We start from the raw sequence: 15,129 nt of genomic DNA, 5'->3' as shown, positions 1-15,129 counted from the left end.
CTACCTGATTTTGGCTAAGTCAGGAATAAATTATGAAACTAGAAGGGATAATCAGATTTAGCCTTTTCTCTAGCTGGTTTTACAGTCTTGTCAATAAAAAGTTGAAAATACACATTCCAAACCTTTTAAAATCACAAACACCAAAAAAAAAAAAAAAAAGGTGAATTAAATTATCTGTTATTTATGTGAAATATCTTTCCTTATTGTGTCACAGACAAACATTTTGTAACACTAACAGTTTGCTGGCCAAAATAACTTAAGATATTAAACTTTTCTACTTTCTCTGTCCAAGTAAAACTGGAGTTGCATAGTTTTGCACACAGGAAATAAATGTATTCTCTTCCTGCTAAGGAAGGTGTTTGCCTTGTTTGAAATTGAAGTAGTTATGATGAAATTGAAAAAAAACCCAGGAAAAACTAGCTTCATGGTGAAAGAATGAGCTTTATTAAAATCAGGATTGATTTTTGCCTTGAAATAACTAATTGGAATTAAGATTATAATTAAATTATGTCTTAAATATCAGACATAAAAGCATAGCAGGGTCTTTCTGTATAAAGAGCAGATAACAGAGCAGTTCATACACAGTGAATATTATTAAAAGAATTACTTTGTCTGGAGATAACTGTTATCAGCAATGTTATTTCCCTCAGCTAGAGGTGGTGTTCTTGTGATGCTGCTTTATGATTCTGTAAATTCTGCTGCCAGGAGCCCTAAACTCATTGTAAGCTTGTTGAAACAGATAGTAAAAAGGAGAGTTGCTGGAGTAGGGAAGGGGGAGGCTCCAGGTTTCTTCAGAACAGCCATTCAGAACCTTCACACTTTGCTCCCTGCAATGCCAAGGCTGCCATTGAAATTCCCCTGAGTTGTGGCCACATAAAGCCAATTTATTGTGTGAAGGGTTGGCTGAGGGGAAAAAAAATGGGGTTTTGTAGGATTTTTTTGTGGTTTTTTTTTTTGTCTGTTGATTTAATCTGTGGATTAGAGTGGTAATTCTTGTGCACAGTGATCCTGTTGGCTTTTTGTGAGTGAGCCTGTTTACATGTGAAACTCAGCCCTGCATTTGTAAAGTGTCAGGCTGATGCTGCAGCTTTCCTTTCACAACCCTCTCCCATTGCCACAGCCTTTTAGGGCAATCACACTATCTTCAGATGGTTTTAATTAAGCCCAGCCTAACAAGAAGAGACTCAGCAATTCTCCAGTGGTTTTGCAGTGCTCCCAGTCTGAGAGCTCCTCATGCTCAGGAGGTTGAGGCTGTTGTTTCACACAGCATTTGCATTCTCGAAGTGCCACCAGAGGTTGGGAGCAGGGAGACAAGTTGGATTTGGGTTTAAGTGTGTAAATAAATACACCAGGCCCAAACCATCTTTATTTCTGGCATTGGAAAGGAATTTTTTTCCCTCTTACCTGGTGCTGCTAAGTCTTTTCCACCAGCTAGGCTGTAAGGCTCACCTCTTATTTATTCATGACTGGAAGTGAATCCAAATCCTCAGCTGGCTTGAGGGTTGCAAACCCAAACTCCAGCCTTTCTGCTGAAATATTTGTAACTTTTGCTACTTCTGCAGCTTTGGCAAGTCCTGAAGCTGTGGCTCAAGTCAGGCAGGGACCGAGCCATGGGCAGAAGTGGCAGAGGATACGTGGCAGTGCCATGAAGCTTTTCCAGTTCCCCTTTCTCAGGTGCACCCAGAAGATGCTGCTCCCTTAGCAGGAATACTCTGACTTCTGAGAATTCATCTTCTCTCCCTGCTTTGATAACTGTCTCACACAGAGGGTGAAAGTTTAATTTTTGTCTTGCATGGATGGTTTCTTTGTTAAAACAAACCAACCAAAAAAAGGATTCAGAGAGAAATCCTGCAGCAGGTCCTAGGTGCTGTTTTCCTTCTGGTACACTCCAAAGAACCTCATTAAACTTCAAAACTTTAAATATTTTTGTGAAACTGTAATTGATAACCACTTCCCTGTAGCTACAAAGTGAAAATGGACTGATCCTGCTGGAGGTGCAGCAAAACCTGGCAGTTTGGACACTCTTTTCTTTTTTTTCCTGCTTAGAAATATCTATCCCTATTAGTGTTTTAAGGCTTCATTTGGGTGTGCAGACACCACTGACAGCTGATCAAAATTAGGGGATTAAAGGATTTCTTACTCAAGAAGGGCTTGCAAGCTGCAGCCTTGAGAAGTTCCAAATTCTGTGTGCACAGGGAAGCAGCTAAACTGATAAAAATTCACTTTTTATCCTTCAAATGCTCTGTTGCTGTGTTCCAAAGGACAGACAAGAGCCTGAATTTCCACTTTTCTTTTCATACTTGTGCCAGCACTCAGAGACTTGACCTGTTTTCTCCCATCTATGGCCTTTCCCTCATCCCAATTGTATAATTTGTTTAAGGATTTTCTAAGAAAAAGTAATAATCACACTTTCAAGGCGTGGCACATAGAATTTTTGGCGTCCAAAGTTTAAATAATTAATAGTGGTAGCTGCTAATTACTGGTAAAGTAAAGCAGGATATGAAAAAGCACTCTGGCTGTGGGTGAGGGTGTATTTGCAGCCTGGCAAACAGAGGGGAGATGCTCTGCTCCATCATTTTTCTGCTTTCCTGGGAGAGGAAATTGCCTGGCAGGTGTGGGGGCTGCAGCCATGCCCGGGTGCCCTTTTGGCTGCTGCTCCAGTCTGTCCCCACGGGCAGGAATTGGAGCTTTCCAGTGCCTGGGAAGGGAGCTGCACAGAAAGAAGAGCCACGGTTTTGTGGCTGATTCCACCTCAATGGTTTTTTATTGGCTGTGTAGCAACAAGTTGGTGCTCTGTTAAAGGAGGTCTGCTTGTTGGCCTGTCACTCTCTGGAGGGGGTGACACATCCCCAGCATTTCCAACTAAAGCCTAGTGAGAAAAAACATTGGTTTTGTCTGGGCTAAAAGAAAAGGGGCTGTTCTCAGCAAAAAGGAAAAGGCACAAACCCTTTCCTTGCAAAGTCAAAAAAGAGGATTTTCCTGTTTCATTCAGGCCACAGACGAGTGCAGGAGTCACATTGTGGTTAATCCCCAGCACACTGAGAAGTCAGGGGTGAGCTGAGCCTGCTCAGTGCCCAGGGGATCCAGCACCACCCCGAACCAGCCCCTTTGTGGGTGTCTTGTAGGACATTAAACAGTGCCAGACCCTCCTCTTGCTGCCCAGCTCAAGGGGCCGTGTGAAAATTGCTTTTTCTTTGGAGCCTCGTGAGCTCTCCATCTGGGTTTGCCTCAAGATCACTGACTTCGCCTGACTTCAGCTGAAACAGGCAAACGGATGGGTATCAAAATGCTGCCCAGTTTTCCTGTATTGAGGGCTGGACCCTAAGCCAGGTGGATGAACTTCCATGGTTTTTGATTTTTACACTTCCTGTCATACATAATGCTTTTGCTATGGATGATTAAAAAATGACCTTCAAGTTTGCAAATTCTCCTGACTTTCTACTGCTTTGGGAATTTGTAGCATTTGGTTGGTTCCTGTGTTAATACACAGTCAAGTTTTGGTTTGCAGTGCTGTCAAAACCAGAAATTAAATTTTGTAGCAAAGGTCATATGTGAGCTACTTAAAATATCCCTTAATTGCACAATTGTTAAAGTTCTAGAAATGCCATTGTTGCTACTAATGGTAGGTAAACATGCACAGAAACTGAGTGAGGTGCTTGCAAACTATGATCTTTAGAAGCTGCTGGCTTAAATATCCAGTTTTGCTGAGAAATGGCAAATCTGTTTTATTTGCAACCAATAAGGGCATTTTCATTATTGGGGTTAAGATAGGAATGTGTGTTTAGACTTGTACATCTGTAAATGCACTTTGTGCTGTTGTAGGGAAAGAATTACATGAGAGAAGCACATTTTGCTTGAAGGAGTAAAATTAATATAAAGTGAAAGGTCTAAAATAGCAAAACCTCAGTGGTGCCATGATGGGCTTGGCCAAATCAGCCAGGAGCAGCCTGAGCCAAAATAACCAGGAGTGTTTCTTTTGCCTTTGCCAGGGGTTTATTGTTTCTCGTAACTTGTTGGTTTGCTGGGTTCTTTGTGTGGGGTTAAAAAAAAATAGTTATTTTTTAAAATGTAATTAATTTTTTAATTTTTTTTTAATTTTAAATTATTTTTTAATTAAAACTCTTCCATTGAAAGGCCTCCCTTCAGCTATATCTGGTTTTATGCAATTATAAAACCAGCTCATCCCCTTTTTCCTGAGTTGTTATGTACAACATCCTACAAATATCTACACAATTTTTTAAATCTTCTAGAAAACTGACAGTAGGAAGTGTCTACACAAACTTAAATCTGGAAGACTGCAGTTAGGAAGTATCTACACAACCTTTTAATTCTAGAAAAGTGAAAGCAGGAAGTGTCTACACAACCTTTTAATTCTAGAAAAGTGAAAGCAGGAAGTGTCTACACAACCTTTTAATTCTAGAAAAGTGAAAGCAGGAAGTGTCTACACAACCTTTTAATTCTAGAAAAGTGAAAGCAGGAAGTGTCTACACAACCTTTTAATTCTAGAAAAGTGAAAGTAGTAAGTATCTACACAAACTTAATTCTGGAAAACTGAAATTAGGAACTGTCTAGATAAATAGTGAAATTTGAAAAAGTGAAAGTTGGGTGCCTCTGGTGCCATTTGCTGCCTGAAACCAGTTAGTTCCCTCCAGTAGCTCCTCACAGGGCAAGCTGGACAGTCCCATTCATTTTTGACAAAGTTGCCCATTCCAGGAATTATTTTCTTTACTGGCTGACCACAGGAAAGAGATGTGTAAGACTGGAAGTGCCAACAAATCACATGGAGCTCTTCCAAGGCATGTTTTTCATACCTCTGTAATCCCTTAAATATCCAAGTAAAGAAGAGACTTTTATTTCCAAATGTCCAGGAATGTTTCCAGTATATTTATTCCCTGTCTTAGAATTGGGAATGGGAAGGGCTTTGCTGAGAGGGATTTTAGAGATGCGCAACTGAAAACATCATTTAACAGGAATCACATTCCTCTGGTTTTTGGCCATCTCAGCATGGGTACTGTGTAAAGGATAGATTTCCATGCAATTCATCAAGCCTCTGTCTACTTTTGGCTCTTGAAAAAATATCATCATGAGAAAAATCAAATGTTTAGACACTTTTTAAGTGTGTTTCCCAAATATGGCTTTGAACATTCAGGATGTTAACAGACAGGGTGGTTGCTTGGGATTTTAAATCAGATTAAATGCTCAAAGGAGAGGTGTTTTTTCTGTGTAAAAATTATAATGAGCACAGGCTGAAAGAAACAAAACAAAACAACCTTTTTTAATTATTTCACTGTTTTGCACTATATTCTTATATGGCAGCAAAATTGCTTTGCTGTGTCAGGAGGACTTCCTGGAAATATTACCCTGGAATTCCTGGAAAGACTCCAGGACACCGATCAGTGCAGGCCTTGAAACAGCACCATGGGCACTGCTGTCCTCTGGGTGCAAAGAAACCACTGAAATCCCCCAAATCCCTTCAACAGCTCTTCCTCAATTTTTTCATACCTGATGTTCATAGGTTTTAGTTCATAAAGGAAAAATTGATCCAGTAGAATGAATCTGGATTTAATTAATAATCTGTAATTTGTGAGTGCTACAGCAGAGTGATATTTTATGAAGACTCAGGAGCTGCAAATGTGGACAAAGCATTGAGACCTCCCAAAATAACTCCTGTCCATTTGCAACTTTCTTTTTTCTCTTTTGAGCTGTAAGTTATGTTTTATTCCTTGTGCCCCCACTCTTTTTCACATCTTAGGGGTTTTTTGTGACTGGAGTTTAAGGCCAGTGAGATAAGAAATATGTCGACAGAGGAATTTTTTCCATTTTTAAATTTTTTTTGCCAGTCAGGTAATGGTTTTCTTTTGGCCTGTTCTGTGAGGAAGAGATAAGAGCTTATCACCATTCATTTGTTACATGAATTTGTAACGAAAAACTCACTGTGAAGGTCTGTTTTACAAGATCATGCAGCAGTTCTCAATATTTTGTGCTCAGTAGTTCTCATTTGATGAACATTTAATTAATAGTGAAAAGCTGAGTACAACTGTACAGGTTTTCTAAAAGGCTCCACACAAATTCTGAGAGACATCAGCTTGACTTGATTTCTTCTGGGTGCTTTCAGCTCACAGCTGGTGCTGTGTGCTGAGCTAATTTATACCACCCAAGGTGAATAAAAAGGGAGATTTTTCTTGCTAGATGACTTCTTCAGAGAGGAGAAGAGGGAAAATTACAAAAAAGCCTGAAGGAGTCATTGGATATATTGAGAAAAGAGACTGTAGAGCAGAGGTGAGTGGAACAGCACAAAAAGTGATTTAACAGGATTAAACCCTTGGGGTTGGTTAAGGAGAAGTTGCCATGACTTCAGTGAAAGAGGGGTAATGAAAATAGGTCAGGAATGGGATGTTCTGTGTTTATCCCTCACTGTTGCAGTGTGAGAGAAACACACATATAAAAATGAAAAAAAAAATATTTATACATTATTATTATACATATATACACTATTCTGCATTATATTATTATTTATACAGTCAACCTGTACTGAAAAAATAGTATATTTATACATTATTATTATTATACATATATATACTATTCTACATTATATTATTATTTATACAGTCAACCTGTACTGAAAAAATAGTATATTTATGCATTATTATTATTATTATTATTATTATTATACATATATACACTAGTCTACATTATATTATTATTTATACAGTCAACCTGTACTGACCTTCATGAGACAGGGGTTGACACAAGAAATGTGTCATTCTTTTCAGGTTTTGCAAGCTGTACTAGAAATTTCAGAGAAAATTCTGCAGAGGAAAGCATAATTTCACTTTTTAATTGGAGGTGTGTAGAAATGAGTAATGAATGGAACAACATTCAATCCTGGCAGGAATTTAAGGAGAAGGAACTAGGCTGGATAGCAGCAAATGTGGCTCAAGCAGGAATGACTCATTCTGTTATGTGTAATTCACACTGGCTCTGCTGGAAGAGGTAAATATTTCAGAATAATGCTGTAGCTGAGGGATTCTTGCCAATGTGACCACTGGGAATTGTCTGTCTGCTGCCTTGAGAAACAAGCCAAGTATGGAATCCAGTGGATTTGCAGAAATGACGTCTTACACTTTAAAGAATTTCCAATGAATTTCTCTCAATCTGTAACCCATGGATTATCTTCTAAAAGCTGAACTCCTTCTTTGTAATCCTTGAGCACTGATGGTTGGGGAGTACACGTGGGTATCCAGCAATATCTGTCAAGGACCATTTTTAGCTCTTTTAGAAACCTGTGGGTATATTTCCTGTTTTAGAGTTTCCAATAAACCCTCACAAGAGAGGTTTGGACACTGCACAAAGCCTGTAGCTCTTACTCTGGATATTCCAGAAAAGCCAAAGTGTCACCTCATGTTGACTTGCAGGGACAGTTTGGCGTCTGGGCTCTCTCAGTTTTAAACACTTTTAGTGACTAAATGTGCAAAAAAAATCCACTGGGATTTGTTTAACTTTGCAGTTGTAGCTGTGCTTGTTCTGGAGGTGTTTCAGTGACTACCACACCAGTGCCCTGGGAAAACACCTGGCACAACCAGCCCACGTTTTGTTTCCCAAATATTAGACTCTAGAGGAGGGGAAAGAAGGTCTGAAAGGAATAATGTCTTCTGAAGGCATTATCTCTGTCAGATATTTGCTCTCTGGAGGGTGTTAAAGCTGTCACTGTGCCACTCTTGCCCATGTCATCATCGTGTCACCGAGCTCCTCAGGGCAGCAAGACAAAGCAGGTTCAAGCAGTGCTCAGTGTGTCTCTGCTCCTCCTTCTCTCCTGCTAATCCAGATTGTAGGATTTGGGTGGAAGTAAGGTCAGAACCAATCTACTGCAGCCTGAGTCGTGTCCTGCTGAATTCAGTGTGTCCTTTGTGTAGTGCAGGAGCAGTGTCCAGCCCTAGGCCAGCACAGGAGGGACCTGGAGCTGCTGGAAGCACCAGGATGAGCAGAGGATGGAGCAGCTCTGCTGGGAGGAAAGGCTGGCACAGCTGGCATTGTTCACCTGGAGGAAAAGCTTTGGGGTGACTGAAGGGAGCTACAGGAAAGATGGAGAGAGATTTTGGACAAGCACATGGAGTGCCAGGAAAAGTGGGAAGAGATTCAGACTGAAAGAGATTGGGGTTAGATGGGATATTGGGCAGGAGTTGCTCCCTGGCAAGGTGGGCAGGCCCTGGCACACGTGCCCAGAGCAGCTGGGGCTGCCCCTGGATCCCTGGCAGTGCCCAAGGCCAGGCTGGACAGAGATTGGAGCAGCCTGGGACAGTGGAAGGTGTCCCTGCCATGGCAGGGGTGGAGCTGGGGGATTCTTGAGGTCTCTTCCAACCCAAACCATTCTGTGATTCTGTGCTACTCTGGGGCTAAAACTCATCAAGGTTATCACTGCTCAAATATGTGTTCTCCTCCTGGAAAAGGGGAGAGGTCTCCCACACATTTTTGATCAAGTCCCTCATCAGAGGTATGTGATCTTCTAACTATTGCTTTTTGTTTATGCAGTGAAACTCAAAAAGTCTCTAATTTGACAGTTATTTTTTACAGTCCTGTAATGTACAGAAGAGGATTTAGGTGTTAAAGCTGAAAAATATTTCCCAGCTTTGATATTTCCAGAACATTGAATGTTTTATACCTGCTCTCTAAGATAAGATTGCACCATTCTTCACATTTTCAGTGTCAAAAAATAACAAACCACACCTGAGAAGAGTAATCTTGCAAACCTGTACATGAAATTCAGTAATGAATTCACTGAAGAATTAAAAACACTCTTTTAAGGTTCCTTTTCTTGAAGGATATATTTTTTACCTTGATCTATATAAAACATGTTTATGTTAAGTAAAAAATCCAAGAATTTCGTGAAGTAAGCTGCCAGCCTTTTGATTTCAGTTTTATATTTAGCATTCAGCATAGATTTTTTAAGTTTATCAGTATCATTTTCCAAAGTTATCCTATAAGTAGATAAGGCAGTGAAGAATATCTCAAATCTTTACTATCTTGTGTTCTCTGGTTCTTTCAATACCAATTCTGGTTCTTTCCTTCTCAGCTATTTCTTTTCCACCTTGGAGTTCTGCAGTCTGATTGCATGGATCTGCCTCTCCCAAATTAGACAGCAATTAGGTCAGATTAGACAGCCACAGGGAAATGTCTCACCTTCCTGACAGGTATTTTGGCATGGGAAAGCTCCTGGCACTTCGAGAATCCACAGAGGATTCTGGTGCATGGGATTGGAATACTGAATTTTCAGAGTTCAGTAATATCTGCTCAAGTTTCTGAGTCAGAAACTGTATTTGCAAAGGATACCTGAATGCATTTGGGTATGAACTATTCAAAGCAATACATTTTCACAGAAACAAATGAATATTAATTGCATAAAGTGCAATGGGAGAAAGAAGGATTTGAGTTAAGGAAATGCCTTTAGATAGAAACTTAAATTCACTTTCACACAAAAATAGAGGATGTCTAAAAGGTCTCAATCCTTTTCCCCTAAACTGCTGAGAAATCTGTGCAGCACTGGCCCTCAGGTGTGTTATGATTTTTGAACAAGGATCTCAGTGACAAGGTTCAGAAGGTAAATATGGGCTGGGTTTGACATGTGCAGGGATAAAAGTGCACCAAAATATAAAACATAAAGGGCTCTGTAGAGGGGCACTGCATGATTTTGTTGTTTTTCATGCCCTCAGGATGCTCTGAGGGCAGAGCCTGGCCCAGGGTAAACGGGAGCTTTGCCCCTGAGCTCCTGGCTGGGCACCTCCCCATGGACGAGGCACCTCAAGAGGCTCCTCTGCTTGGCTGCTGTTTGTTGTTGGGTTTTTTAGAGCCAAGTGTCTTGGAAACTGCTCCAAATAAAAGTGGGAACATGAAGGGACCTTCCTCAAATAAATTGGAGCTGTTCTTCAGCTTCCCAAATCATGAAATAACTCAAGAAGTGCCCCAGAACATTCCTTTCAACAATGTGTTGGCAGCTGTTAATCCTCTTTCTATTCAAGAGCCTGTTCCAGCTCCTCCAACTTTATTAAAGACACTCTTTCCCAGGGAAATCCAGTGTTCCCATAGCCAATAAATAGTGTGTAAGCTTTCAGAAGGTTTGTTTTCAAATTTGGGTGGAATGGTTGCTTTTCAATTATCTCATAACCTTCCCCTCTTCAGCAATTCCAACAACAGAGGAGCCCTTCTTCCTCTCACATGCACTGAGGCACCAAATTGAAATGTCTTTTAGTACTTTCTCAAACAAATTAGTCCCATTTTCAGTAGGTATCTAATACTTGTTGAAATCATCTCCCAGTGGGATTTTATCTGTGTAAATTTTGCACGTGCAGCGATGTGAATTGAGGGAACAGAGGTAACCCTTGGTAACAGGGTATCCCTGGCATGTGGGAAGCACCAGGTCCTTGTACAAGGTCTAATTTTTTCCTGGGTTCATTATTTTATTATTTTATGTGTACTGAAAACATGCTGAATTTTTTCTTTATATAGTTCTATTAGTTCTATAGTTCTAACTATTTAGATCCTGACTATCCATTTTTATTTCCTTTTTAAACCACATTTATATTTAGATTCAAGTGGGATTTAAGCCAGGCTTACAATATTTGTTACCCTAAGTAGAATTAATCTACACTGTAGTCATTTTGTCATGATTTTGTTCAGCCCAACTGTACAGACCCTTGTGACCAGAGCTCAGCATTTCTGACAGCCCCTCTTTGGAGATATGCCCTATTATTCCCCCTGAATTTATCTTTTATTCATTAGATTCCTGGAACTTTTGCCACTCTTATTCTGTGTTATTTACAGGAAGAAATGTAAGAATCTTCACTAGCATTTAACCAATTTAAATGTGTGTGATCAGAGGCAAGGAAACCTTCAAGCACAGTGTGAGGCACCACAAATCCACTCTGGCTGGGGTTTAATATTCTACTTACAAGCAAGATATGCTGTGGAGAATTAAAACTTTACTACTACTGAATTAAAATCCTGCCCTGGTTTGAATTAACCTTTGATTCCAAACTCCCCCCATGGCAGTGGAGTGTGTTTCCCTCAATATTCTGCCCAAGAAGCTCAAGTGCCACCGATCCCTTGGCTTCTCTCCCAGCCTCTGGGAGGGTTCGAGGGGCTGAAGTGCTGAGTATTTTTACACAACAAAACAACACCCCCTAAACAGCTACAACAGCAAAACAAGCTCAATACCTACAATAAATACTTTCAAACTCTCACTGATGTCTGTTTTCTATGAGATCCAACAGTAATTAATGATTTGTGTCTTCAATGCAGGACAGATCTTTCTCACAGCAAAGTTTCACACTGAAGTTGTTGCCAGCAAATTCTGCTTAAACTGACTTGTACCAAGCAGGGATTTGATGTTCTGGAGTAATTCAAATGGTTACCTGCAGCTGTACTGCCAGCTACTGTGGTCTCCCAGGTCCTTGGGCTTTTATCTGTCAAGGAATATTGTTGATAATAATTTCTTCAAATAAAGAAGTGGCAGCAGTGAATTCTAGTGAGAATTTCAAGACATTTCAATGAAATATCTGTTATTTCTTATTTGATTTAAGAGGATTTAAAAGATGCTCAGCTTCAACAAGTCTTGATACACAGGATAAAATTATTTATTTCTTTTCATCCAAGTGTGATGCAAAGCAGCTGAGCTATAGATTTACTACAGAACTTTTCAAGTGTTTGCTCCTTCAAATCAGAGAGGAGCACATTCGGTGCTGATTTCACTGCTTGTTTCTGTGTTCTGTGCATGGAAAGTTGAGGAGAACAAGGCAGTGCAGGGCTCTTGCAGGTAGGAGAAGAGGAGGAAGGACTGGAAGAAGCTACACAACATTTTTTGTCGTTGTTTTCAGTGATTTATGGCAGGTTTTAGGTAGAAGCTGCACTGCTGAGGAGCAGAGCTGTGATCTGACTCCTGAATATCAACCTCACTTCTCAGACACAGGGGGCAATCATATATTTCCAAAATGCTTCCCCTTTTCCTATTTTTTCAGTCGAATAATAAAAGAATAGGGGTAGATGTGACTGAACTGAGGCTTTGTGAAAAGAATTTCATATTCTGATTGCTCCCTCCTATCAAAACCTCATCCACTGCTGCTGTTTCAGATGGTTCCAGCAGCAGAGTTTAGGTCTGGCTCTAGGGAGAGCTGTGAGGGATTTCCCTGCTGGCCTCTGAGCAGGACTTTCCCCTCCTTGGATCCATTCTTTGCATACATTTTATCTTATAGATAAATTAGAGCTTCTGGACTTGTTGCTGCTCCCTTTCTGAGGGAAACACCAACCCTTTTTTCTGCTGGAACAAAGGAAATCCAAAGCGATTGACAGCTCTTCAGGGTAATTAAATCCTCATTATGGTGCTGACAGTTCCCTTTGATTGGCACCACGTGTCTGTTTTAAATAGGACCCGCGGGGATAATTAATTGTGGCGAGCCCATTAATTTGCCATTGTGACATTTCCAAAAGTATCAGGCCAAGAGTCCTGCGTGGGTGAAGGAGGTGTCTCTGCTCTCTGGGACTTCCAGAGCATCCAGAAAACTCTGAGCTCTGACTCTCTGCTCCCAGGAATTGGTTGCTTTTAAAAATCTTCATCTCAAGCCTTCATTAAAAATTGTGTTCTTAAAGCAAAGGCATCTTTTGGTGTGTGAAATATTTCAATCATGAGAGAGAGAGAACATTTATTTATGAAGTTGTTTTGCAGATGGGGAAGAACAGTGTAGGAATTTAAGTGACTTGCACACCCATTTTGGAAAAGGAACCTTACTCGTGTTTAGGTTCACATATACATAAATAAATCCAAATAGCCATAAAAAACCTGGTTTGATTAAAACATAAGGAATTTTTTTCATTATTAGTTTACAGTGAAAGTATAGCTAAATGAAGAAGGTTTCCATTCCACTGTTATTGTGGCCGAACCATAAATATTTTGTCTCAGATTTCATCTTAAACATGTACTGCTTTAAAAGGCCTTTTATTATTTTTTGTCCTATATTATTTATTCATTTTCTTATCATATTATGCCAGTTTTTGTTCTGGTTCTCTTGCAATTAATTCATCTTCCAAGTGATCTAAGAATGCATGGACTTCATTTGGGTTTTGATGAAAATTTGTAAGGAGGGTGGACTTCATCCTAGGTAAAATTCCACGTTCATCTGTCAAACAGCTTAGAAGAACCTGAATTTTAACGATGTATTTCATCACCTCTCTGTGTAATTATGTCTCTGTGATGTTGTTTGCAGATATCAATTATGCCCTTCCTCTTCTTGATTAAAATAACCCTTCATTAAAAGCCACCTCTCTTCATTTGGGTGCATTTTGATGAGAGAACTTCAGGCACTTTGCAGGTCTTGGCTAGCTGAGGGTGCTCTGTGCTGGATCACTTCTCTCCCAAACTGGCTGGTGGGAGATTTGCAGAATAAAGATTTAAAGAATAAAAATTTAAAGAATACAGATTTAAAGAATAAATATTTGAAGAATAAAAGCAATTCCTGGATGGGGAGGAGATGTGGATAAGGTGGCAGCAATTTTACATTTAAGCAGATAATACTCAAAAAGTTTGTGTTGACTTCCTGCCCACTTGTTTTTTGACTGGGAAGATCAGTCTTTATAATTGTGAAATATGGAGATAAATTCTGTGATGTTGCGTTTTAATTGGGATTTTTCTTTACCTGTTGATTCTGTCATTCCCCAGCTAAAGGGACAATTTTAAGCACACATTTTATGAGTGGCTGCCTCCATCAGGAGCAGCAGCTGCAGCTCTGGAGGTGTGGAACCTGCCCAGGTGCTGCAGCACCTGCACAGGCCCCTGTGAAACCTGGGCATGCTTCAGTATTTCCATTTTCCCTCTTGGCACCTCCACCCTCCCACTCCATCACTCCAGGAATTTCCCTTCATCCTCACCTGCTAAGGGTGACAGCAGAGACAGAGCAGATTCCTCCTTTCTTTCATTTTTAAAAATTTCATTGTATTGCATTTAAATATTCCTATTTTATAGAAATAGTATATTTATTTATATAGTTATATAAATATATTTTCATATAAATATTCTATACAGTTTAACTGTTGTATTTTATTGGCTGGAATTACAGGATCAGACTTTATATTCCTACATTTATTACCTCAGACAATAACTGAACCAAATACAAAAGAAATAATTATTTTATATATTTAACTGTAGTTTGCTTGGTGTGAATTTAAAACTTAACCTTTCTACTAAATTGCAATTAAATTATGTGTACACCTATGTAGACATTAATTATATAATCAATTAAAAGCAGTGAAAATCATTTATTTGTTTTCACTCACAATGTGGAAGGAGAGGATTACAAGTCTGTGGTTGTAATAATTTGTAATTTTTATTTATTTATTAACTTATAACTTTAACTCTATTAATTTATAATTTATATATTTAATTTTTTATTAACTTGAAAGACAGATTTTAAAGAAATCTCTGCTCAGGATGGTTTATTACAGGTTGAGTGCTCAAAACTTTTATGTGAATGTCTTGGTGTGTGCATTTGTTGCTTCAAAATGTTGACATTTTCAAAAGAAATATTTTAATGTTATTGCTCCAATTACAAAAGGAAATTCATGAAAATTAAGGTTAACAGGTAAAAATAAAGGTTAGAATTTTTTTTTTTTTTGGGAAAACCAATCAAACTGAAAAAAACATTTATTTAGGAAGTGATTTATATTTGGTTCATATATCTTGGTAACTAATTTAAAGAATTTATTTTTCTTTGACTTTAAGGAAAAGTTGTTCTAAAATTAAAATCTTGTGGCTGACCTGAAAAAGTGAAACATTTGTTCATTTTAAACCAGATACAAAACACTGGGAATATTCTGGTTTTATCTTTTGTCTTCCTTTCCTCTGTAGCTTGGGGTATTTTCAGTAGTGAGTAAAGAGGAGTCCTTGAATCAATTTAATTCGGTTTTAACCCATTGTTTCACAAGTAATGCTGGTTTTCTTCAATATTATAATTTTTTCCATAATTAATTCAGTTTTATCCTGTTTTTTAATATGTAATGCTGTTTTCTTCAATATTATCATCTTTTTTTTTGTAGATAAGTCAGTTTTATCCCAGTATTTCACATGCAGTGCTGTTTTAGCTCAATATT

At 39.0% G+C, this 15,129-nt stretch overlaps 1 protein-coding gene across 2 annotated transcripts in view; it reads left to right on the top strand.

Annotated features, from left to right (window-relative positions):
• The window catches only part of SLC6A11 (solute carrier family 6 member 11), a 90,445-nt gene that overhangs the window by 6,602 nt on the left and 68,714 nt on the right, over window positions 1–15,129 (top strand). The window lies entirely within an intron of this gene.

The sequence above is a fragment of the Anomalospiza imberbis genome, chromosome 11, assembly GCF_031753505.1.
Source record: "Anomalospiza imberbis isolate Cuckoo-Finch-1a 21T00152 chromosome 11, ASM3175350v1, whole genome shotgun sequence".
NCBI classification, from domain to species: domain Eukaryota; kingdom Metazoa; phylum Chordata; class Aves; order Passeriformes; family Viduidae; genus Anomalospiza; species Anomalospiza imberbis.
Note: the sequence above shows the minus strand (reverse complement) of the source record. Positions and strands in the feature narration are given on the sequence as shown.